At 48.5% G+C, this 24,208-nt stretch overlaps 1 protein-coding gene across 2 annotated transcripts in view; it reads left to right on the forward strand.

Annotated features, from left to right (window-relative positions):
* NEK7 (NIMA related kinase 7) overlaps window positions 1–24,208 on the forward strand; it is a 117,354-nt gene that overhangs the window by 16,393 nt on the left and 76,753 nt on the right. Inside the window, exon 1 of one of the 2 annotated variants that reach the window (XM_037150882.2) lies at window positions 23,598–23,891. The exons of the other annotated variant lie outside the window; for it this stretch is intronic. The gene's annotated coding sequence lies outside the window, so the exon portion shown is untranslated. Of the gene's footprint in view, window positions 1–23,597; window positions 23,892–24,208 lie in introns of those variants that run through there. 2 annotated transcript variants of the gene reach the window in all.

Raw genomic sequence — 24,208 nt, forward strand, 5'->3', positions numbered from 1 at the left:
GAGACCCGACCTCGTCTCCATGGGACCCTCTCTGCCCCTTAGCTTCCCTCACAGTGCAAGGCACGACCACCCACGAGACAGGAAGTGAGCCCAAGACCAAAGGCAGGAAGTAGGGGCTGTTCATTTCCAAAACGCGCTCGCTGTCACTTCTTCCATATTTGATTGCTCAAGTGGTCATGGGACCTCATTTGAGGTTATGGACATCACGTTTTTTATGGGGAAGATTGTCAAAGAATTAAGGCACCAAGGTATAACACCACCATAGTTTTTTCCCTCCACCCTCCCAGTGCCCCATAGTGACTACCAGTACTTTGCTGCAAGCTTTAGTATATTTTCTGAAATTTTACCACTTATGAATTTGTCTCCTTGCTCCTCCAATCTCTTTCCCACACCGGTATGTCTAAGACAACATTGCTCCCTCCTTCAAAATCCTTCGACAACTTTGAACTCTAGACCCAAATCCTTTAGTGCCACAGTTCCCAGACTGTGCACCAAGGTGCCTTGGAACATAACATGGTGGGAGACTTCAAAATCTCAAGACAAACACAGGCACATCTGTCAGCTCCTGCACAAAATTCTAGCTCAAGGTCAATAACAGTTTCAACATTAGATCGAGCTCCCCTTCTTTACATGATGCCATACCTTCGCAAAGCTTGGCGTTGGGCGACTTCCGCTACAAAAAATGAGCGCTGTGGGAAACTCAGTGTGGGATAAGAAAGGAGTGGGAGAAGAGGGTGCAATCTGGCGCCAAAGGCCGAGATGATTGATGCTCAGTCCCCACAGACGTGCACATCCCGTTGGTCAGTGACAATGACATAGAAATGACTTTTTCAACTTGAAATGCCTGATGTTGGGACACAACTACTTAGTAAGTTGTCTGGACCCAATTACTTAATAAAAAGAACTGTTAAGCATTTCACATATCCTAGGAATCATCGAGAACTTTGCCCATAATGTAGGAGACAGAAATTTAGGAAAAGATACTCAGAAGTGGTCGGCCACCCTTTGTTTTCGAAACCTGTCCCCGACCACCAGGGTGCCTGGGTTGAGTTTGTCGGGGTCGCATTACTGTCTGCCTCCAGTCCTGTTTCCTCTGACTCTGCCCAAAATGTCAACCCCTCTGGCCGACGTTTTTCTCCCAGGTTCTCAATCCCACAATGCTTTGTGCTCTCTCTCTCTCTCTCCTCCAATCTAGGTTCCCCTGCCTCCATTCTTTCTCCCAGGGTAGCCTCTGGAACGTTCTCTATGGCCTAAGAACTGTCAACACCCTGAGCTTCGTCACAGCATGCATTCTGCTCTTGAACCACAACCAGTTTCTCCCCTGAGCCACGGCTTCACCAGCAGGCTTCTTGATGTCAGTGTCCGTTCCCTTCTCCTAGGAGTAACTCCTTACACATTCTCTGAGTGACTAGCGTGCTCTTCCAAGCCTTCCCTTTCTAGTTTTTTCGGAACACTCCTGCCCCCGTGAGGCTGTGCCATGACGTTAGAGCTCTTACCTGCACTCCAGCTCCCGTTGGGGTGTCCTTACCCCTCTCTGCACCTCCCACCCTCGCCAGTGACTTTGCCCTCTGGCTCCCCGTCCTTCACTCCACCCTGTCTAGTGTCCATCCTGAATGACCTCAATGGCCATGTGGGTGAGTCACCCGCAGCCAGGGCTCTAGGTTGCTTGGTCCCTCACCTCCAGTTATGCTCCCTTCTACCCTACATCACACAGATGGAGTTGGAGCCTAGGCCGGAGTCCTCGGAGTGCGTTCGGGGGTCGGGAGCATCAGGATTGGGTAGGAGACTCGAAAAAACACGAATTTTGAGGCCAACTGCCCAGTTCTACTGAATTGCATTCTTTGAGAACAGGTCCTGGAAATCCACAGGTTCGCAGTCCTCCCCAGTGATTCTCACACAGAATAAACGTCAAGATCTGCTGTGCTATGAACTTGCTTCTCATTAAGAAAAACTACCCCACGATGTAATTTAACAACTTGGAAATCTCAGCCTCTTACCAGGATCTCCTGTCTTTCCAGAGAATTCTCTCAGTTATTCCAGCTACAACGGGTCTTTATAGAACGAGGCCCCTCCTTTTGCTTCTTTCTCCTCGTGTGCCGTCTCCTGGCTTGATTTCCTTCTCTCTTCAGCCTAGATTTTTAGAATTATTATTAATAATAACAAACATCCACTGAGCACCTATTATGTGGCAGGTGTTATTCTAAATCTGGTATTGTATTCATTTCTTTAACACCAACAACTTAAGGTGGGGACTCATTTTACTCCTTATTTTTTCTTGCCCCAATTTTCAACCGCTTCCCACTGCAGTCTTTCTCTCCCTCCATCCGGCCATACCTACCCCAACCCAGGGTCCTCCGTCCAAGGCTGCACCCTGGCCCCGGGCACAGCAGGAGGGGTTGGCAGTGTCCGTGCAGGGCCACCTGTCCTCGTGGGCCCTGAACACCAAGTCTCTGGAGCCGGCCCTCTCTTGCTCTTAGCCAGGTTTGAGAATCCACTCTCTCTCCTTTCTCCTGGCCCCTTTATAAAAGGCCACCTGTGACCCGTATCTTCTGATGTCACAGCGGGGTGTTAGGAACCGCTTTGTGGACTCTGGGGAATCCATTTGCCTTCTCTGCTTGGTGACAACCGCATGACCGATGACAGTAAAGATGTGCTTCGTCATCCTGGAAGCTTCGGGCCACGTTCCAGCTCAGTAAGGCGCTTGTGACTTATCAACCTGTGGTCTTTTCTCTGTGATCTTAACAACGCCCTCCCATTCTATTTTCTCCCTTGTTGGTCCAGAGGCTTTGACCTATGAAACATTCTAAAATCTACAACAGTAAATGCGCAAACATAAGGAGGTAAATACAAGACTTTTAGTCTTTTCAGCCACTGCCTTCCAGTTCAGCCATGTGTCTCAGAGCAGGTGAGTTAAAGGTTTGGAGAACCAGACATTGCCAGGGTCCCCCACCAGACTATGGGCAACACTCAAACACAGGGGTCATGACTTAGCAATTTCAGAAAAGTGGGGATCCCTCATTCTTTTAGGTATTTAGCGTGCTTGTTATTTTCATAACTAATTTTTCTAGGAGGGGGTTTATTCTATTGGATGCCTTCCCTGAATGGTCCGCTTCATTAGATCATCGGTATACAGCAGGCATCCAGGGGGAACCTGTGCCTCTGGCCAGGTGGCCACTCATGGCTTGGAACAGGTTGAGCTCAGAATTACAGGTTCACTTAAATAAATGTTGCAGCCACACAGAAAGGTCCCTGAAGAAAAAAGAGTACACAGTAATATTTCACAAAGAAGAAAAGTAGAGAAGCATTCCATCGACTCTCAAAGTATCGGGGGCCACCCACACACCAGGCCAGTTCTGGGCACCAAGGACCCAATGAGAAAAACCAGAGGCAGGACCTCTGCGACCTGGGAACTGGACGGAGGCTTTGCCCAACCCCGGATATCGTCCTGTTTTAGAAAAATGCAGCCCATTAGAAAATTAGCCCATGTACATAGACGTACCTGTTTTAAAAGCCATAACCAGTCAGCACATCCATGACAAGAAAGTGCTCTTCCTAAGTATTAATATTTGAGGGTACAAAGCTTTTCATGACGCGTGATCTGCTTTGATGGTATTCCCACTGCATAGCTCACTGCAGTGGCCTATGTAGGTATTTCAGAATTCCTTTGGTTATTTTTTATTTGCTCAAAGGCACACTGGATAACTCATTGAAATAAATCTGTTTTAAAAAATAAATAAAGATTTAAATAGAAAGCACAGGACACTGTTTTTTCTCCCTTTAAACCAAAGCTTTCTTTTTCAATGATTTATATGAGTGAAGGAATGTGTAGTCTTATAAACTCTTGAGAGTTGAGGGATCAGGCATGAATATCAGTACCATCACTATAAACCAGCTGCAAAAAAATGGGGAAGCGTTATTCTAAAAATATTTCAGATGTAGGATAAGGGAGAGGACATATTTCCTTTACGTGCAAGATGAAGAATGTTAAGTATGATTCAGCCGCTTTTATCTGAGTCATAAGGTTTATTCCTCACAGCTTTGCTTTTCTTTCTCATTTTTCTAATTTGACTTCCTAGTCTGCTCTCTCTGCCATTTGCCGCACTTATTCCCCAACAAAATAAATAATTAAACTATAGATGAACTGTCAGAAGGGAACATTATTCCAATGCAACATTAACATTTTGGTAATTAACATGGAAGTTAATGCATTTAGCAGATGTAACAACATTAGACTTGTAGATTTTAATTAAATTAATGGTTCGTGATAGCTGTAGGGAGCAGGCATGCTCTCTAGGTGCCGAAAACACGTCCAACGCGATTACAAATACTGACTGTGGGAAAGAGGACCACACTGGCGGCGACTAGTCCCCATGTCCTACAGAACCGGGAACTGGAAAGTCGTTTTGAATGAGGAGCTGGCAAGCAACTAGAAGTTGATAGAAGAGGTGATAATAATATCGAAGGCCTGAATCTACACATACCGACTATTCCGGTACACTTCCCTTTCTGTGGGAAGCTAGCTTAGATCATTCCAAGACAAGCCAGGACAGTGTTGAGTGATTTTAACCAAGGACTGAGGTATCATCTTTCACTCTGTCTGCAGGTTCTAGTAGAGAGCTGCCATTCAACGTCATGTACAGGGGGCTCAGACTAGATTTTTAAAAGAAAGAGTCAGTTTCTTTGAGTGGCAAACAGACAGAACCCCTCAATAGCACAATTTTGCTAAAATGATGAAAACGATGGTTGATAGGTAGCCACACTTATTAGCCAGCCAAAAGTGTACATACTATTTAAATTCAGTGCCAATGATAGACACTTCATATGGGAAGATCAAGTTTGTGTATTTACAAATAGGGTCATATTCCTTTAATGTTTCCCGAAGTATCTTTATGTCCACTAAGGCCCAATTAAGGCTACTTATTTTAACCAATTCACTTAAGTTACTGTAAATCTTCAACCCGAAGACATATCTTTTTATTTACTAGAGTGTAAGTTTGTTGTTTGTCTTGCTAAAAGAGCACTTGACAAAAATAGAAACTCAATAAATATTAGTTGAATGAAAGACTAACTATAATAAATTTAAAGGTAAATTAGCATGCTAAAAATTTGAATATCATAGCAATTTAAATTTGTAAACTTACATAAATTTATAATTAATATCTACATTTAGTACTGATTACTAATGATATATTTTGCATATTATGTTCTATATACAGTTAGTATTGCTTTCTTGTTTTTTTCCCCAAAGCCGTCCTAAAATCCATCATGTCTTACAAGGCAGTGGTGTGGAATCAAAATGTAGGAGGTTAAATGTTTCCATCAAACACTTATTCTCTTAAGAATGCACTGGACGCCCAAGGCAATAAATCACGCCCGCTCTCTAAGTAGCCGTGAGTGAAAAAATTTCCTGAATCTTCAGCGAGAGCTCAAAATGCAGAAGGCTCAATCCCGATAAGCTTTAAATACCAGGGACTTTAGCTGTTGGCCCCCCACCAAAGGAGCCACAGGCCCAAGACATCAGGGCTCGCTCGTCACTGTCAGATTCCTCCAGTGGACAGCACACCAACTGGTCAGCCCTGACTCGGTCTGCCCGTGCCCGGACGGCGGTCTGAGCTGCGTGGCAGAAACTGGGGACAAAATAGAGGCCATTTCACCTTCTTTTCACACTCTCTTCTTGGCTGGGTTTCCAACCTCGAGGTAGACGGGCTAATTTGCTGAGCTAGTGAAAGCTGGTAGCCCCGAGGTTTATGGTATATTATAAATCTAATGGAATGTTGAGAATTAAAACTCACCTTCCAATTGGCTACTCTAGGACTCTTTAAATGACTTTAAACAAAATGACTACAACTACAACTCGGACAGAGTCTGTTGGCTAATGACCATTCAGCTTCTCACATTTCAACACATAAAACATTGATTATGTAATATTTTCGTTATGAATTTTAAGCCTCTTCCAATAATAACGGTCACCCCTAGGTCAGGTATTTTCTGGTAATTAGTCACTAGCTGGATGCAGAGTCCAAGTCTCATAAAATATTGTTGAGATGATTTTATGCTTTTATAATTCAGAAAGGTCAACCAGTCAACTCAGGTAGTCCTCTGTGTGGTGGTGTTTTTTTTGGAATGGTGAGTATGAACTTCCATCTCACTTAACATCTCTTGTCATTTTATAAAACATGGTTTCCTACTCTAATCAGAGGCAGAAGAAGACAGTTATGAGAATATACATGTTTGAAAACACAGTGAAGATAAAGAAATAACATGTACTGGCATCAGCAGAATCTAATTTAAAGCACGGCCCACTGGCCAATCCGGTGTGGACACAGAGAGGCTTCCAGCCCCCAGTGCACGGTCTGTTCGACCCTCAAAAGGGTGGAGATGGTATATCAGCAGGGCAAAGAGTGTTCTGCTGCAGTTACCTGGCTTACTAAATAAAAATATGAATGCCCATTTACACTGGAATTTTAGATGAACAAAGGCCATTTTTTCAGTAGAAGTATGACGTAGGACATACCGAAATAGAATGTCACCTCTGGCTCAGGGTTTTGCCTGAAACTACTTCTGAGTTTTCAGGTTGAACGAGTGGTCCTGTTCACTGGTGCATGGGCTTCTCAGTGCGCTGTGTGGTGCAGCCAGCCTTTCTGGTTCTCAGAGTGCTTTCTTATTTACGGAATAGGACAGGTTGGGGGAGAGTTTAGGTAGCATTTATCGGACGACTGTTATGTGGCGGGCAATGTGACGTATTTCATCAGACACAGGTCGAGAAGAATTCCTAACCTAGGGAGACCGAAGTGCGGGCAAGGCACGCATTGGAGGCAGACGTTGTGAACACGGGGCCTCGGAGGTCCCTTCTCGTTGTAGAGAGCATGACCCTGTGCGCCAAAGCCATCACTCGATGTTGGGAGCGGATCCCAGAACTTCGCAGTTTCAAGGACCCAGGTTGTTAATGCAGTCAAATTGCTTCTTTCAAAAGTGCACGGCTGCATTGTTCAGTGGTTGGGAAGTTTCAGAAAGAGTCCCTCTGTCCTCTACAACTGTGTGGTTTGACACTTCACGTCCGTCACACTTACCCTGTCCCGTTTATCTCATCAGCGGAGCTCGTTACCTTGTAGATTGGCTAGTCCAAATCAGAAATGGTCATTTCTCTGAGATTGAATTTGCCTTTATGGGGGTGGGGAGTACCCACACTCATGTATGTTTCCTTCTTAGCTCAAAGTGAACATCACAGTGGGATCAGGTCATATATACTGTTCTACAATTTTCTGTCCTCTGACCTTTGACCGTGAGTGTTTTCATCATCGTGGTTCAATTATAGCATTTAAAAAAGTACCCCCATCTTGACCTGCCCATTTCCGCTCTCCCTTCCCTCTGTTAATGGTCCCGCCAGGCTGTTAACAGGGAGGCCGGATGTGCAAGACCTTGACCATCTTTTCGTAGCCACTGTTGGCCACTTTCAATGTATTTTTTTTCCCTAATGAGCCAAAGTCATGTTTTAAAAATACTAAATTTAACTCTTCCAAGCATTAGCTGTGTCATCTGAAGGCTCCACAGAAAGAAGTTTGAACTTTATTGCAAATGAAAAGAAAAATCGCAGAAGGGTTTGGGGCTGGGAAGGTCACCCTGGTGACCTGAAGATGTCACCAGTTTCTCTGATTGCTGTAGGGGGTTTGGTGGAAGCAAAAACTAACAAGGGGGCTTGAGCAGGGGTTTAGACGGGAGGTGACAGAGGCTGGGCCGAGGTAAGAGCAACAATGACAGCTGCATGAGTTCTCAAAGCATACGGTCGGGTTAATTGGCAAGAGTGTCCGGTGGATGGGAGGCGAGAAGTGAGGGAAGGAGAGTAACTGAGGATTATGGGGAATGGGGGATGCATTCAAGGAGGCAGTTAGAGATTCCATTGTGCATATGTTCATTTTGGGGTGCCTCCAATATGTTCCGCTCAGGTGGAGATCACAGGTGGGCACTCATGAGCATACATGCGGGGCTGGTCAGTATAGAGATGGCAGGTGCAGCCATAAAAATGGAAGAGGAGAGGGCGCACAGTGGGCACAGGGATGCCTCTAAGGGACCGCTCTCTTTGGAGGCTGCACAGCAGAGGGGTCTTCATCTTCCAGCATGGGGTTGGCAAGAGAGTGTCTCTAGCTGCTGACATTCACCAAGGGTGCCAGCTGCCTGCACTTGAACAGGTTTCACTGAGCAAAGAGGAGCCATTAGCATTCATTATGAATCCAGCAATGAGAGTTTCGCTTCCGAAGGGCTTTAATGAAATAAGCTCAAGGCTGTTTCCAAGGGAAGTATTCCTGTCACAGAACAGGTCTGATGACAAAAGTCCTTGGTGTTGCCCACCAGACATGAGAAGGACCCGCCTCTGCTTCCTGTCAAAGCACAATTTTGTGCGGGGGAACTTGGGTACACAACAGTAGGAGACCACTACCACACTTAACACACACACACACACACACACACACACACACACGGAAGCTCCAAAGGGCTTGTTTCTTTTCCTGGTTGGGGAAGGTCATCAAGAAGATGCGACCAGAGGCTGACCTGTGAGCTGGACCTGGGTCGTTGGAGGCTCCTCACTCCCCCCGGGCTTCGGAATGTGCCCACCAGTCTTCCTCCATGTTCCCAGAAGCTGTTCCCAGAAGGCTACATACATAGCCTTGGGTTGGAAACGTGGGGTTGGAACTATCTGGACTGGGGACATGACTGACCCCAGATAAGACACCCTGGGGATGTGACTAACGCACATAAGTCCCCTATGTAAAATGTTAAGATTCTGTTGGGCCGGCGTGGAGACCTGCTGTCTCACAGCCACCCAAGATAAGCCTCGTAAATCCTTTTGCTTATTAGAGCTGCGACCTACCAATCCGCCAGCTACCTACCCTTCTCTTGGGTCACCCCCTGCCCCTTGTGTATGGGGGGTCAATTTCAGGTCACATCTGGGAAGCAGCCCCAAGAGGCTGCAACCCAACATTTGCTTGTGTTGTTCATGCACTAATTAGATTTTGAATAGACACAACTGATTGGCAGAAACTAGGTCATGTGGTCTGTTGTAGCGGACGGGGAAATGGGACTGAATTTGATTCTTATACGGGAGAGGAAGGAGCCACCCCATTGCTGTTCTCCCAAATGCGGTGGTCAGACATGTTGCTGGAGCAGATGAGAGCTGCCTCCTGCGTCAGTGGAACAGCACTCGAGCACAAGTGGATTATTTACAGCTGCAAGAATGATTTAGAGTCTGTAATGACTGCTTTGTCATTGTTTGTCTTGTTCTAACAGCCTGAACCCTACGCACAAGGACGTCCTGTTGGCCCCGTTTTCAAAATATATACAGAGGACGACTCCTTCTTAATGCCTGTGCTCCCGTCTGCGGCAGCCGGTGCCCCACATCACCGAAATAGCTTCCCAGCTGGTCCCCCGGCTTCATTCTTTGTCCCTTCAGAGAACACTCAGCTCAGCAGCCAGAGAATTCCTTTCAGGGTGTAAGAAATGTCCCGTTACGTCCCTGCTCGCAAGCATGTGAGGACTTCACAAACGACTCTGCGGATGACTCAGAGTAGAAATCTAGGGCTTCCCGGCCTGCTACTGACTCCTCTGCACTAGGGCCTCACCTTCCCCACCCCCGCCCTCAGCGCTCGGCCAATGCGCCTGCTGTTGCTCATCGGGCGTGAGTGACCAGCTCCTTGGCACCTGCCCTGCCCAGAGCGTTGGCCGGGGTCCCCACAGCCACCTCTCACACCCTGAAGGCCAGCCAGCGCCCCCCATCCCTTCTGCGTGACCACGTGACTTTTCCTCTAGGGTTCTCTGGTCACCTCCTAATGCACTACTTAGAATTTACTTAATTATGTTTATTTCCTGTCATAGAAAGGCAGTTTTGTCTCTTTTATTATCTGCGTGCCTGGATAAGCTCCTTGGAATGAGAAAACAACAAGCAATTAACTTTAATATTCCTTTGAACGAAACACCTTGCTAAATGTGCTTATTTTTATTTTGACAAATTTCAAGTGAAGAACAAATATGCGTGTGCTCCCCTCTTAGCTTTGTCAGCTCTTCCTTCACTTTAAAGTTATTTTTAGGATTTTGTTCTTTAAGTTGCCTGATGTGAGCCCTAAGTGTGGGTCTGGATGCTGCCTGAGCTGAAGGTTCGCCTTTGAAATCCTGCCAGGTGACCCCACGATTCTTACTAGTCATGGGGGTAATAACCCATGTCCTCCGTGGAAGGGATTTGACACATCACAACTAGAACGATGTCGTTGAGTTCGGATGGACAAAATATGGCTCAGAAGTGTGTTTCTAGATATTTTTATAAAACATACTAGTCAAATTCTCGAGACAGCTTTTTTTGTTTTTCTTGGCAACTCAAAAGCAGGCAGAGGGTCTCTAAGTCGTGCGTGTGTGCGGGAAGACTGCGCATAACCGAGACTCCGCTGATGACTCCGGAAAGCTCGTTGCCGGGCGCCAATCCATCCTTTCAATAACAATGGCCATTCGTGTCTGTTGTCTCCACTGAAATGTGCACGCCCACCTCCCACCCGTTCTGTGGAGTGCCATCTCGGTAACGGATGTGTGATGATGCTGTTCCCTCTATACCATGTCGCTTCCCACTGCTCTGGAGTGGCTTTCTGGAACATTTCTGTTACCTGGTTATAACCCACCACTCAGCAGAGATGGCGAGGAGCAGCTGAGTGATTTGGGGACTGAGGACGCCACATCACTCTTCAATCTGTCCTACTTGCCAAATTAATGAGCTGTGTTAGCTCCTGCCTCAGGGGAGAGTGTCTGATGGGTTCTGATCGGGCTGTCAGGGGGAGGAGTGGCTGAGGGATCGGTGTGGGGGGAGAAAGAAGCCTGGTTCTGTTAGGAAGGAAAAAGAGCGCAGCGTATTTTAATAAGAGCACAATTAATTTAGTACCTTGGACCATTGTGACTGACCGTAATTCTTAAAAATAGTAAAAGGAAAATCTTCACACGCTGAGCCTTTCGACCTGGTTTCCTCTCCCTCCTCGGGAATTTCTGAGCCAGCCCGGGTTTCAGGCCACCTGTTCATTGTGCAGTTGACTTGGACGGGGACAGAGTTCCTAAGTGTAGTGGTCTCTAGACCCTCCGGTGAACGCTGAGTAGAAAACTTAACATAAAATCCTTGGGAATTATAACATTCGCCTCAAGATTTTTCCGAACTCACATTAAGAACCAAAAATGTGGTTAGAGACAGGAGAAGCACTGATTTCCTTCCTGTGGAATCCTTCGTGCTCATCTGAATGTGACCTTAACCTCTTTTGAGGACTTCGCATCATTTCCATTTCTGTCAACTACAAAATACCGACTTCATTATTTTAATCATTGGGACAGATCTGAAATCTCCACAGAGCTGCAAAACTGCTTTTCTTCCTAAGTATCACATTTTCACAGCTAAAACCACCCAAACTAGCCCATTGCGCAAATAGAAATTCAGAGAAAGCTATGAAAATTCAAGAGAGCTATCAGAGTTTACTATCAAATCTATCTTACTAGATGTAGGTAAAAGACCAGCAAAGCTCAAATTTAAAACTCACCTTCCCCGCAAAAACCACCACACTTGTTAAAGAGGGAAAGTGTCGTGCCCTGGAATTCCCAAAGACTTGTTCCTCTCGTAGAGTTTGGAGACAAAAGGAAGCTTAGATTCATCTTTATTCATTTCCCAAGACTCTACTCAGCATCTTATCGATAAGGACTAAAGATTTTTATACTAATTCTTAAAATGCCACGTCCAGTTTGGTTCCTTTAAAAAGAGGAGCTGAATCTGCTTAGTTTTTAAAAAGGCCTCTCTACCACAGATGGATAAATGGGGTCATAAGATGCCGGGTTAGTTCGCGAGGGCGGCTGTAACTAAATGCCTCTGGCTAGATGCATTCAGCCACAGAAATCCATTTACTCACAGCTCTGCAGGCTGGACAACCCAGGTCAGGAAGTCGGCAGGGCCGGCTTCCTCCGAGGGCCCTCTCCTTGCTTGCGGGAGACCACTGTCCTGCTGCGTCCTCACACAGCCCCTTCTCTGGTGTCTCTTTTTGTGGGTCCAGATTTCCTCTTATATGGACACCGGTCAGGCTGGATTAGGGCCCAGGCACACAGACTTGTTTTAACTTAATCACCCTCATTAAGGCTCTATCTCCAGATAATCACATTCTGCCGGCCTGGAGGTCCAAGCTTCAACATTTGAAAGGGGTGGAAGGTGGTGGGGGTCACAATCCATCCCATAACAGACGCCACATCAGCTCAGCATCTCCGAAGTTAAGCAGTATCTTTGCAAATAGTCCTCTCTGTCCGCCCCCATAAACACCCACCTACTTATGCCACTGATATCGAAAAGCATATCTGCTGAACTTAAGAAGCTGGATGAATTAACGTGTATGAACATTTTAAATGGGCAGTGTGAACATTTCCTGTGTAAATGAACACCTTTCATGGATCCTTAGATCTATAAAGTGGATGATGAGTAGGGGCAGGGGGTGGACAAAGAAACCCAGGGATGCCGACACGCACGTGGGAGCTGGAGACACGTGGGAAGCAGAGGGTACCCGTGACAGAGACCGGTCACTACCCTCCCTCCCAGGCGCTGGTGGCCTTGGTCGTGGCAGAGTCCGTCCAATGCAGGGAGTCTGTCGACTAGTCCCTGTAATAAAAGAGACTTCTGCAGGGTGAGCCGCTTTCTTTCTTCGAAGCTGCGAAAGGATGAGGATTTCCACTGCTGGGAACCCTTGGCGTAAGAGCACATTTTCCCAGTGTTATCCTTACCTACTTCTTTTTCTCCTCTTCCTTCCTCATCCCTGTCTTCTTCCTCTTCCCTGCCCTTCTTTTATCATTTTCTTGGAAATTCAATAATTCAAAGTGTAGCTCTGTACTTCCACAATTCCCTACAAAGGGCAGAAAGTCAGGACGGAGAGTTTTGAAAATTAAGTCTCTTTTTTCCCCAGTATTTTGCTCTAGGTCCACAACTATGTCCTTGAAACAAATCAGTAAATTTGCGGATTGGGCAGTACTCTCAGCAAGGGCTTTAAAGTGTTGGGGCCCCCTTGACACAGATTGGCAGTGGCTTGTGTGTCTGGCTGGTTACAACATAACATATAAAATAATTCTGTAATCACATAATAAACCTTTGCTGGTATTAAACTTTCATCACTCTAAGTATTTGGAGTCTCCCTGTTTAAAATACTAGCAGTGTTATTCTGTTCTAAGAAAAAAAAGAAGAAAAAGGACGAGTAGAAGTTTCTCAAGAGTGTTCGTCCTGTGCGATGAGGTCATTTCCAAGGCTGAGCTTCTCTGCCTTTTTCCCAGCATGCCTGGCGGGAGGGCCCCGAACGGTGACGGCCTGAGCTCTCGCTCCCACGGGTAAGGATCGCTTTAGTGACGCTGAGCCTGCCTGTCATGCCTCCGCCGCAAATGTCATCTCGCTCCTTTGTCTAAAGCTAGTGCCCTGCCAGCTTTGAAATTTCTAGTACATGGCCCGGGAAGTTTTCCTGAATTATTGATAAACCTGCATAATTTGGGGAAGCAGAAAATGGAAAATGTGCTAGAATTAATAGTTGTTCTAATTCTTTCTTCAGGGATACAGCATTTTACATGTGTTCCGCAGAAGGAAGATCTTATAATGAAACAGTACCTTTGTAGAAGGTATATTTGCGTAGAAATAGGAGAAGAATACTTAGAGGGGAAGGGCGGGTACATGGTTTAAAGTGTAATCATCGACCTTGAACTCAGAATGCGGCAAACTAATGTTAGAACTCGCTGTTATAGTAACTTTGATAGAATAATTGGATGGGATGCATTTAATGATCAAACATGACAACCTGAAGAATAAAGAGAAATGGTTAATTAAAACCAGAGTGGAATGTTACTGTGCAGCCATTAGAGTGGCCAGAATTAAAAAGACTGAAAACGCCAAATGCTGGCTTGGATGCGCGGCCCCTGGAACTCGTACAGATTGCTGGCGAAAGGCACCAAAGTATATAGGCTTGCATTTAATGAGAAAATATAGCACACACAGCAGTAATCTCGGGGGAGAGAAGTCAACCAGGGTAAGGGGATTGACTGAAAAGGGGTGATGAAAGGTGTATTTGGGTTATACAGGCCAACATTCATCAATCTGTGCAATTAATTTCATTCTCTTTATTGTACAGAATCACACCTGCATATAGTACTATTAAAATATTACATGAATCAGTGCATAACTATTTTATAAAGTAAAAGTGCAACAATCCCCATGATTTTAAGTTAGGGAAATAATCTAATACATCTATTTTTTTAGTATAATAATATTGATTGCGTTTAATCTCATTCAACACTCATAATGACAGCTTGTGTTAAGGATCCTTGAGCCCAGCTCAGCAGCAAGGAGGCTGAGATGTGGAGAGGGTTCCAGATTCTGGCGAAGGAACGTGAGATGCGCCTCCACTTCACAGCTGTTCCATGTTTTTGAGTAGAGTACGTGAGAAACAATGAAGTGCCGAACTTACGGGGTGCCGTAGAGTTGTAATGTGTGGGAGACACTGAATACATCAGGGGAAGGGAAGGAAGGAAGGGGGGAGAGGGAAGGAGGGCAGAGTGTGGAAGGGGAGGGCAAGGGAGGGAGGAATCAAATCCAGAAAAAGAGCAGAAAAGAATAACTACGTATGCTTCCCAAAGCATTGGCATAATTCTAAGCCTTTCTTGGTGGGAAACTTTCCCACTTTTTTCACACATGAAAGTTTCATTCATTACATCAACTGTAATTTGACTATTTCTAAGTTAGTAACAATGCAGCCACTGAGCTGACACCTTTGTAGCCCCAGATCTTTGAGCTCCTCCGTGCATTCTTTTCTTCCATGTGCAAGGTGGGGGGGACAGATGTAGCTGCACTAGGGTGGCTTCTTTATAGCCTTCAGATTCCACTTTAAAAGTCACCTCCTCAGGGAAGCCTTCCGGGACTCCCAGCCTTAAGGGGGTCCCTTCCTCTTATTCCCTCTCAGAGCATCTTGTCCATTGTCTTCCTCAGACTGTCTCCCCACAGGGTGCTCCTTGAGAGAGCTTGGTGTGTAACTCCTTTCCAAAAGCACATACACTTTGACAGAGGTATTGAAGAGCAAAAAACACTTAGGAGCCAAAGGAATGAAATGCGTACTCATTACAGAATTCAGATTGAAAAATAAATGCAGTGATGTGCTCTAACACTCTTTAAATCTTAAAACTACAAAACTAACTAAACTAACACTTTATAGTTAGTGCATGATGTTAACAGAGGCCAAGGCTCAGTCCAGAGGGGACCGAGAGTGAAGCAAGAGTGCACTTGACTTCCACGCTTTCCTGGACCTGGGCGGCTCGTTAGCTAACGTGCAAGCTTGTTGTCATTTATTGTGGGGGTGACTTTCCTCGCAAGTCCCCCCATGTGCCACGGATGAGAATAAACATGACTGAGACATGATCTGCTTGGGGAGGAGAGGTGGCCAGCTTCCCAGAGGAAAAAGGCCTTCAGCAGTGGCCAGTTTCTCAGGGGAAAAGGAGTTGAGCCCCTTCCTCCAAAGACTTTTATTGGGTTGTAATACACCCAATAAATACAGGGTGGCAAGGATCAAACAGTAGATAACATTTCAAAGAAATCTGAGGGCTTAGTGTGAGTCAGAGTCTGTCGGGAAAGGGGGTTTCAGAAACTTTGGGAGAGATACTCTCATTTCCTCTGGGATCCTTATCATATGAATGAAAGCCCTCTTAGCAGAGCAGATTTCACTGGTTTATCAGCAAGTCTTTGTGATGCCAGATTTTTCCCCCGGGACAGGCTCTAGCAAGGCAAGGAGCTGCACCTCTCCCCATCAGGTATTCAGGCTTAAGGGGATTAGAGCCAGGAAGAGCTTCTCCCAGAGGACATGGGGACTCGGGCTATCTTAAATTGGGGGGCTAGAGTCCATTGCTCTTTGTTGCAGCCCCCTGAGTCCTTCCATGATGGCCTGCCAAGTGATCGTGTCTGGCTGGGTAGCCCCTTCTCTGAGGGGCCTACCTGTCAAGAGCTTCCGACCACACCTTGGGGGCAGGGAGGAAACTGAGGCAGCATTTGCTACCAGAGACAAGCTTTGTCTCCTGTGGCTTGAATTCCAGAGGTCTTTGCTCCCTCATCCTTAGCCACGGGGGGTGGAGTTACAATTCCTGAATCCAGGCAGAGCGGTCCACCACAATTTATGCCAGCTAGTAGGTGAGCTTGTATGATTCGGCTCACCCGCTCGCTTTTGGGCAGGTTACATTGAAACCAGGCGAGAGGGATGAGCTCCGCTGCACTGGCAAATTTTACTGGGGGAGGTTTTACTGGAGGGCACCGTGTTCACGGGCGTGTGAGGTCACTCCAAGTGTGCAAACCTCTTGCTAGGGCAGCTGGTTGTCTCAGTGAGTGTTAAACTGGTGGGGGTTGGGCTTGGTTTCCGTCCAGTTTATACTCACAGAACTTTAGAGGATCTTGGAGCAGGAAACTACGTAGAATATGATAAGAAGAATGAAAATGTTGGGTTCTGAAAGAGATGAAAGGAGATCCTAGCCTTCAGGGGCTGAGCAGCTCCAGCTAACATTCAGATGACGCGATCCTTCTGACTTCAGGGCAGAACAATCCCCTGTAATCAGTGGGCCACTGATAAGAAAGGTTTGGTTTCGTAATGCTGACAGAAGTGTATTTTAAAATTGTATGCAGGAAATTAAAACTACCTAATGTTGACGTGACGTGATTCATTCTCATGTGTATTTTTTTCCCAATTACCTGTAATTGACATTGTGATATTTCTACCAGCTTCCTGTGTCAGACAGCAAAACATACTGAACTACTTGGATAGAATTTAAGGATATAGACCAGATGAAGTATTAACTTCACTTAATTTACAACCTAAACGAGTAACATTTAGTGATACTTTTATTATTTACTTGTCTTCAGAAAAAAAAAGTGATAATTGTCTTTCTAGTTGAGCCAGGAAAGGACAAATAAAAACAAGATGGGATTTTAAACAGTTGCATACTTTGGTTGCCCCAAAGTACATCATGTGTGTATATATTAATATACTTTGAAATAATTTTTGAGTTGTTTACATTTATATAACTTTAAAAATTGCTTTATATCTCAAAAATAACAGCTATTTAAGAATAAAAGTCACATAAAATAACTACATTTTATATGAATAATTTGAAGTTCCTACAGGTTAAATCAACCTACTAGTTACAGAGTGATAAGTCACAGTGCTGGCCCACTGTGACATGTTTGTCCAATGAAAACAGTGTCTAGTCTCCATGGGTGACACTGCAGTTTGCTTCCCCCGTTCTTTCAGAGAGCGGGTTATCCCGCCCAGCTGTAGAGAACTTGCCTTTCCCAGTCCTCGAGTGGCTTGTGAACTCCCGGGATCCTGCCCTGGGGACTTCTGTGGTCGGTCCCTTCATCGAGCGTTGCTCACGTCTCTGACTTGGGCCCCGAACCTCGAGCTTTCCAAGCAGCACTGTCTTAGTCTACAAAAGGTTGCCTCAGGCTCCTTCCGATGCCTGGTCCTGCCTTCTTTGTGGAGAAGCGGAGGGGACAGTGAACAAGGAGATAGCGTGCCTGCATCCCTTGGGTGTGACCCCGCAGTGAACTCCGGGGCACAAGTGCGGAGGACGCGGGGCTGTGGGATGAGCTCGGTCCACCATCAGGACAGCGAGCCGCTTTCGGTCCACAGCGGGCGTGTGGTGGCGGGGTTCCGACTCTGGTCGCGCCCAGGTGCTGAGTTTCGGAACAGGTCTCGCATTTCTGAACAGGGCGATGGAAGTGCTGAGGAAGTCATCGTGGACGGGTTTGAGGGTGCACTTCCTCCCGGGAGTAGAGCAGCTACGGAGGAGGGACACGGAATGGGGGCTCGAGTGCTTTCAGCAATCCAGGCTCCAGGGCGAGCAAACAGGGTTAGAAACCGGGACCCCAGATGTCACCTCTCTCCGGGCCGTTGTTGGAGAGCTGCTTTGAGACCTGCATCCCCAGCGCAGCCTCTTAGTGCGACTTGGTGGCAACCAACACTACGTGTGCATGGAAATACTTAGAGTTTCCCATTTCTTTTATCCTAATTAGGAAACACAACTGCTTGGGTCGCTCCAACCAGCATGGAGTTCGCGCCCCAGGAGTGCGGTGAGGTGTCAGGGGAGGGACAAGGAGGCGAGCGAGGAAGGACTCTTCGAGACCGTGCCGTCTGGGGGTGCGAAGTCACGGGGTATGGGTAACGCCTGATGACTGCACCACCCCACCTCGTTGGCGTCAATATTTAAGAGGTGATCGGGGGCCCACGGCGAAGATGCCACTGTCGCTGAGGGCGGCTGCCCCGTGAACCGCCTCCTCCTGCGGCGCCACATGGAGGACGGGCGTCCAAGTGTGAAAGGGGAAATGGTTTCTGAGCGTGTTTCCTTCACGGCTCTGACGTGTGGCCCATTGCTAACGGCGCCCGGCTTCTCCACCGAGAGACGACAAGCATGAATTCAGTGGGGTTCTGTTGACCAGAGGAAATCCGGATAGAAGCCCAAAGTGCCTGCTGTACTTTATTTCCTCTTGTGCCGTCAGCATACGCCGTGACATTTCCCTACGTTTAAAAATAGATGTTTTATCTATGTGTCTGTTTATGTGTGTGTATATGTACGTATGTGTATATATACGTATCCATGACTGAAATGTCCCCTCAGTTCTCTAACTGCTGTGAAAAGGGCTGGACCATGTTTCTTCGTCTTCTCATTTTGGCAGCCTCCCCGCGTTTGAGTCTATGTATCAGGAAGAGCGGCTGTGACTCTGTGTCTTCATAGTGTGGCCCAATGTAGGAGGTGTCCTGTAGGGTCCAGTGGCACGGCCTCCCCTGTCACCTAAGCTGGGTGCTCGAGATGCACCCTTTGTGTGGCCTGGGTACACCCTCCTCTTGTAGTTGAGCCTTGGTTGCTGTTGATGGGTCAATGGGAGGGATTTACCCAGGCCGGTCAGCTGCAAGGACTGCCTGTGACCACTGACCGCCAAGCTCCTCCGCCCTTGGAGAAGGATCGGCTGTGCCGGGGCAGGTGGTGGTGTCCACTGGGTGCGCTGGTCCAGGGTTTTTCTGGGTGGTGCAGGCCAGGGTCAGCCATGACCTGTGTTTTGCCTGGGCCACCCTGCCTGAGCTATAACGCAATCCGAGATGGCTGCTCCTTGTGCTGGGCTTGCAGATTCCCAAGTGAAGCCAAACTGTGAGTCTAGGCTGCTGGTGCTGGGCCTGGGGCTCACTGAGGCCAGCTGCTGCTCGTTTGAGAGGATGTAGGAGCCAAGAGCAGCCGTTTCTGCGGAAAAGCCGTGGGTATGGGCCCAGAGGTTGGGGTGGGGTGGAGCCTTTTGGATCTCCAGGTTGATGGAGTCTCAGATGTGTGCACCAGCCTACCGCCTCTCTGCGGGGAAGGCTCAGCAAAGAGACAGTGGCTTCCGCTTGCCCCGATGCCAGACACTTTGGTCTCTCCCTGTGCACCGCTGCTGCCCTTCAAGCTGCCACCGTGGTGCCGCAGCCCAGAGGGAGCAGGTCTGAGTAGGTGAGTCCCTGTGTGGCTCCCCAGGAGGAACTGCTTAGGGCTCCAACAGCCTCCTCCACCAACTCAGCCCCCGCTGGTTCAGAAGTTGTGGGGACTTATCCTCTTGGGGCTGGGGGGTCTGGTGTGCGGCTGGCACTCCTTGCTCCTGAGCTAGCCCTCCCAGATTTTTATCCGTGTGGATGTGGGACCAGCCCGTACCACATGTGCGCCCCTCCTACCAGTCTGCATGGATGTGGTTTCTTTAATTCTGTAGTTGTCAGACTTCTATTCAAGTCCATTAATGATGTTCCTGAGTGATGGTTGTTCTATATTTTAGTTGTAATTTTGATGTGGTGTGTGAAGAGGCAAGCCATGTCTGCCTATGTTGACATCTTGACTGGAAGCCCTTCTATTTTTAAATCCCTTTGTTTAATCCTCATGAGAGGATATGTTTGACTTTAGAGAGAGGAAGGTGGAGAGAGAGAGTGAGAAACATCGATGTGAGAGAGAGAGAATGGTATGTTTCCTCCAAAATACCCCCAGCAGGGATGGAACCTGAGACTTTGGGTGTCCCAGATGACGCTCTAACCAACTGAGTCACCCGGCCGGGGCTGATCGGACTGTTTTCATTGAAAGCTCATCTGCGTGACCTATTGACAGTGAAATGCATGGAGCCATCCAGGTGAAAACATCGCTGTCTAATATTTTTCCTGAGCGTTTCCAGAGCATGAGAAAGATTTATCTTCCGGCACAGCAGTGGCCACAGCCAGGGCCCGACAGAGAGGAGTGACCTCGCTTGGGTCGTCTGCCGTCTGCACTTCAACTTCCTCCTCTTGGCCGTCCAGACATTTCAACAGCTTGACTAAGCCTCAGCACCGCGGAGCTGCCAAATTCGGTGGCTGCCAATATGCCCGGTAGCTTTTTAAATCCACGTGTTGCCAGCGCCGCGTTTGAGTCTGGTCTTCCCCTCCGTGGTTAGGATCCTTTTCAAAGGAGAATTATTTTTAATATTACCTCATCATCCTTCATCAGGAAAAAATGTTTCCAGCAAGCCTCTCTCCTTACAGACAAGTCGCCTTCCTGCGGAACCTGGGCTGGGTTTGCCTATGGATAAAAATCGGTTTTGATAATCAACACTACCTCTGATTTTTTAGATTTTTAATTGTGTGGGGCCTGGCAAAGCTGTGTGAATTAACACAGTGTGACCACTTGGTGTAAACAGACAGGTTTTTAGCGTGATAAGCAAGTAAAGTTACAGCGAAGTTAATCTGGTAATGAGTGGCGTGTATCGCATTGCCTGGCAATGAGACAAAACACTCAGTCACTCCTGTGAAAAGAACTGGAATGAACGTTTCTCATTGGGCCAGAGGAGCGTTTGTGGACCGAGCCGGGTGGGGAGACGACTAGGAAAGAGTGAGCCGGGCTCTGCTGTCGCCGTCTCTGTGACCAGAGGAGTTTCCTTGGCCAGGCTTCTGTTTTTCCATTAGCACTTGCTCCAGGCCAGGGGCCAGAGGCTGGGGACAGCATTCCCTGTCTACCACACAGGTGACAAAAACGTCACAGGGAGAAAGTTCAGCGGATTCAGTTCTGACAGTCCCCGAGACTTTGCAAACATGACCCTACCACTTGGTTGAAAGACTTTGTGGTCTTTCAAGGTGAAGAATAGGACGCATAGAGATGATTTCAACCCATTGGCCACCCTGTCCCCACTGTCAGGATACTTCCAAGACAAGGTGTGCAGCCCCTGGGGCTTCACGAGCTCATTTGGATCCAGTTGCCTATCAGTGAGTGTTCAGAAAGTGGCTGTTTTCCTTGCACTGGAAACCAGTGAAATATCTGGTCTAGAGATAGATCTGAGGTTTAGTTAACCTGGGCTGTTTTATCGATCATTGGTCGATCTTCATTTTGTAAAAGAGAAATGCCTTCTGTATTGCCTTGAAATGTCTTTACCCTGGGAACACCTGGTTATTTCTCCTGCAAGAGGTGCCTGTGAGCGACTCCAGGGGTGCTGCTCATGCTCGATTGGCTGATCTCGGGGTGGCGAGACCTCACAGATGATCCGGTTCAAATGCCAACATCGCCGGCTCCTCCCTGCCGCTCCCCCGTCCAGTCCACAGGCAAAGCGTGTTGGCCGTGTCTAGAAATGCATCTGGAGCCATTCTTGTCCACTCTGCTGTCGGCACAGTGGTCTAGGTCATCAGTGTCTTCCACCTGCCCATCAGAATAGCCCACCGTGCTAGCTTTCTCTATCCTAAGCTCTTCCCCACAGTACAGCTGTGCTCTCCCCAACCCGAGTCCTGCTCGGTCACTCCTGCTACGATTTGCCATTTCTTTCAGAATACCTCTTCAAAGTTAAAGGGCCCTCCATTTGTCCCCTTGCTGTACCCCACCCCCTCTTCTGACATCACCTGCTCACCCATTGTTCCTCGGATTTCAGCTGCTCTGACCTCTGTCCTCTTGGTCATTCCTCAAACAAACCACATCCGCTTCCAGGAGGGTCCGTGGGTTTGCCGTGAATGCTCCACTTCTGGGCAGACAGGTGGCTCACTGCCTCCCTTCCTTTAGGTCTCTGCCCCAGCCTCAGGTGAGCCTGTCCCAGACAGCACCCCGCCTCCCCACGTCTCCTGTGGAAGACATCTCCGTGTTTGTGCGCATCACCACCTGACATAGTACCTACTTATAGGATTATTATTATTGCCTTTTCTACTGTAGTGGGAACCCCAGGAGAAGGGGGGCCTTTGTGTCTCGTGATTGCTCAGAACCACATCCAGCACCTTGGTAAATACTTCTAGAGTGATTGGACTCAACACCTTCTCTTGAGATCTCAAGTTATTTTCCTTCCAAAAAGAAACTTTCCAAATCTTAATTCCATAGCCTTAACACTTGAAGTATCTGAGCTATAACCTCCTCGTGCTCAGCTTGAACCCCTTTGGTCGGGAAGGCAAACTGGTCACCAGACCTGGGGGCAGTGACGACGACTGTATTTTGCGGTGTCTGACGAGCACCCACGCCTCTCAGCACATTATGCCCGGGATTATTATACCCGATATTGTACCCATGGGACGTAATCATTATACCCACGTATAATGCACACCCTCATGGTTCCCTAAAGAATTTGGACGAAAACGTGGGCCTTATACACACTGTGTAATGAGTACTTCTTACCTGCGGGGCCCGTGGGCTTATTAAATACTTTGCATTATCATCTCAGGTAATCCTCGCCACTGGCTTAGAGACAGGTGTTTATTACTGCTGTGGTCTCCTCTCTCAGATGAAGGGACTGATACTTGAGAGAGGTGAAACCACTTGCCACCAGGTCAGAGTCAACAGCCACTGAGCTGGGATTAGAAATCGAGGTGTGGTTGACTGCACTCTGCCTCCTGTTTCCGCACTAGTGCCTGTCCAGTGACGGAAGCCTGGAAGGGGCTGGAGGCAAAGCATCGCCTTGGGCGGCTCCTGTGCTGGGGTTTTGGGATATGAATGTGTGTGTATATTATAGTGTATATTATGCAGAGCCTCCCCCCTAAGAGCGCAGGTACAAGCTGGGCCGCTCACCTCTCTGACACATTCCCAGAGCCACTGGCTACCAGGTTGGGACTTTAACGCAGGCTCGCTCAGCTCAGCTTACAGGCGGTTGAAACCCCATAGTAAGAGAGGATGGGATCCCAGCACTGTGACCCAGAAGAAAGGGGCCGTCACCCACTGGGTTCACTGCTTGCAAGAGGGGACATTTAAATATAGGTGAACAAAAACCAGCTTGTCCAAAAGCAGGGAGAGACCCCCGCCCCTAGTGGGAAGCAGGTTGGCCCAAAGGCCGGGGCGGGGTGGGGAATAACGATGCTCCCCCGCACCGCCAGGCCGGACGACAGCAGCAGCGATGTGTGGGAGGAGGTCTGCCTTGCTCCAGGGTAAGGTTGCGGGGCTCTCTCTGCTCTGCGGGGCACTTTGGAGAAGGCCGGCGGGGACCACCCCAGAGTCTGCCCTGGGGCTGGGGGAGGGGGGGGGAGGGAGGGGGGGGGAGGGAGGGGGCGTGGCTGGTGGCGCGGTGGGCGTGACCGAGGATGCCCCGCCCTCTCCTCGGGGATGCCGGGATGTTTACACTTCTGACAGCAGCGTCCACCCGAGGAGGAGCAGCAGTTGCGGGAGGATGGGCTGCTGCTAGGCTCGCGCCCGGGACCTGCGGGGCCGTGAGAGGGTGGGTGGACGCACCTGCAGCGTCTGCAGGGGCAGCGTGGCGCGAGGTGGCGTTGGGCTCAGGCCCCGCAGCCATAGCTCTCGGCCCTGCGGGCCTTTCCGCGGCGCTGCCTCGCTGGGCCGCCTGCCCGCCAGCCCCAGGCCCCTCGCGGGCAGCAGAACTGACAACTCCCCGCTTCCTGGTGAGTCGTTGTGGGGTCGCGGGCGCGGGGCGGATGGGGCCGGTGAGTCCAGGCCGCGCTGGCGTCCTCCGTGACCGCAGCTGGGAGGCCGGGCGGGGCGCGCCACGCTCGAGCCGGGGGCTTGGTCCCGCTCGTGGGCTGGCACTGGCGGAGGCTTTGCGCCTGGCACCGGTTCCGGCCGCGGTAACTAAGAAACTGCGCGCCCGCGGCGGCGGTGGTGGCGGCGGCAGCGGCGGCGGCGGCAACAGGTCTTCAGTTTCAGGACCCGAGGAACTTGGGTGGAGTCCCGCCTCCCGCCGCCCGGCGGGTGCTGATTG

The sequence above is a fragment of the Artibeus jamaicensis genome, unplaced genomic scaffold, assembly GCF_021234435.1.
Source record: "Artibeus jamaicensis isolate MK-2021 breed Jamaican fruit bat unplaced genomic scaffold, CSHL_Jam_final scaffold_754, whole genome shotgun sequence".
NCBI lineage: Eukaryota > Metazoa > Chordata > Mammalia > Chiroptera > Phyllostomidae > Artibeus > Artibeus jamaicensis.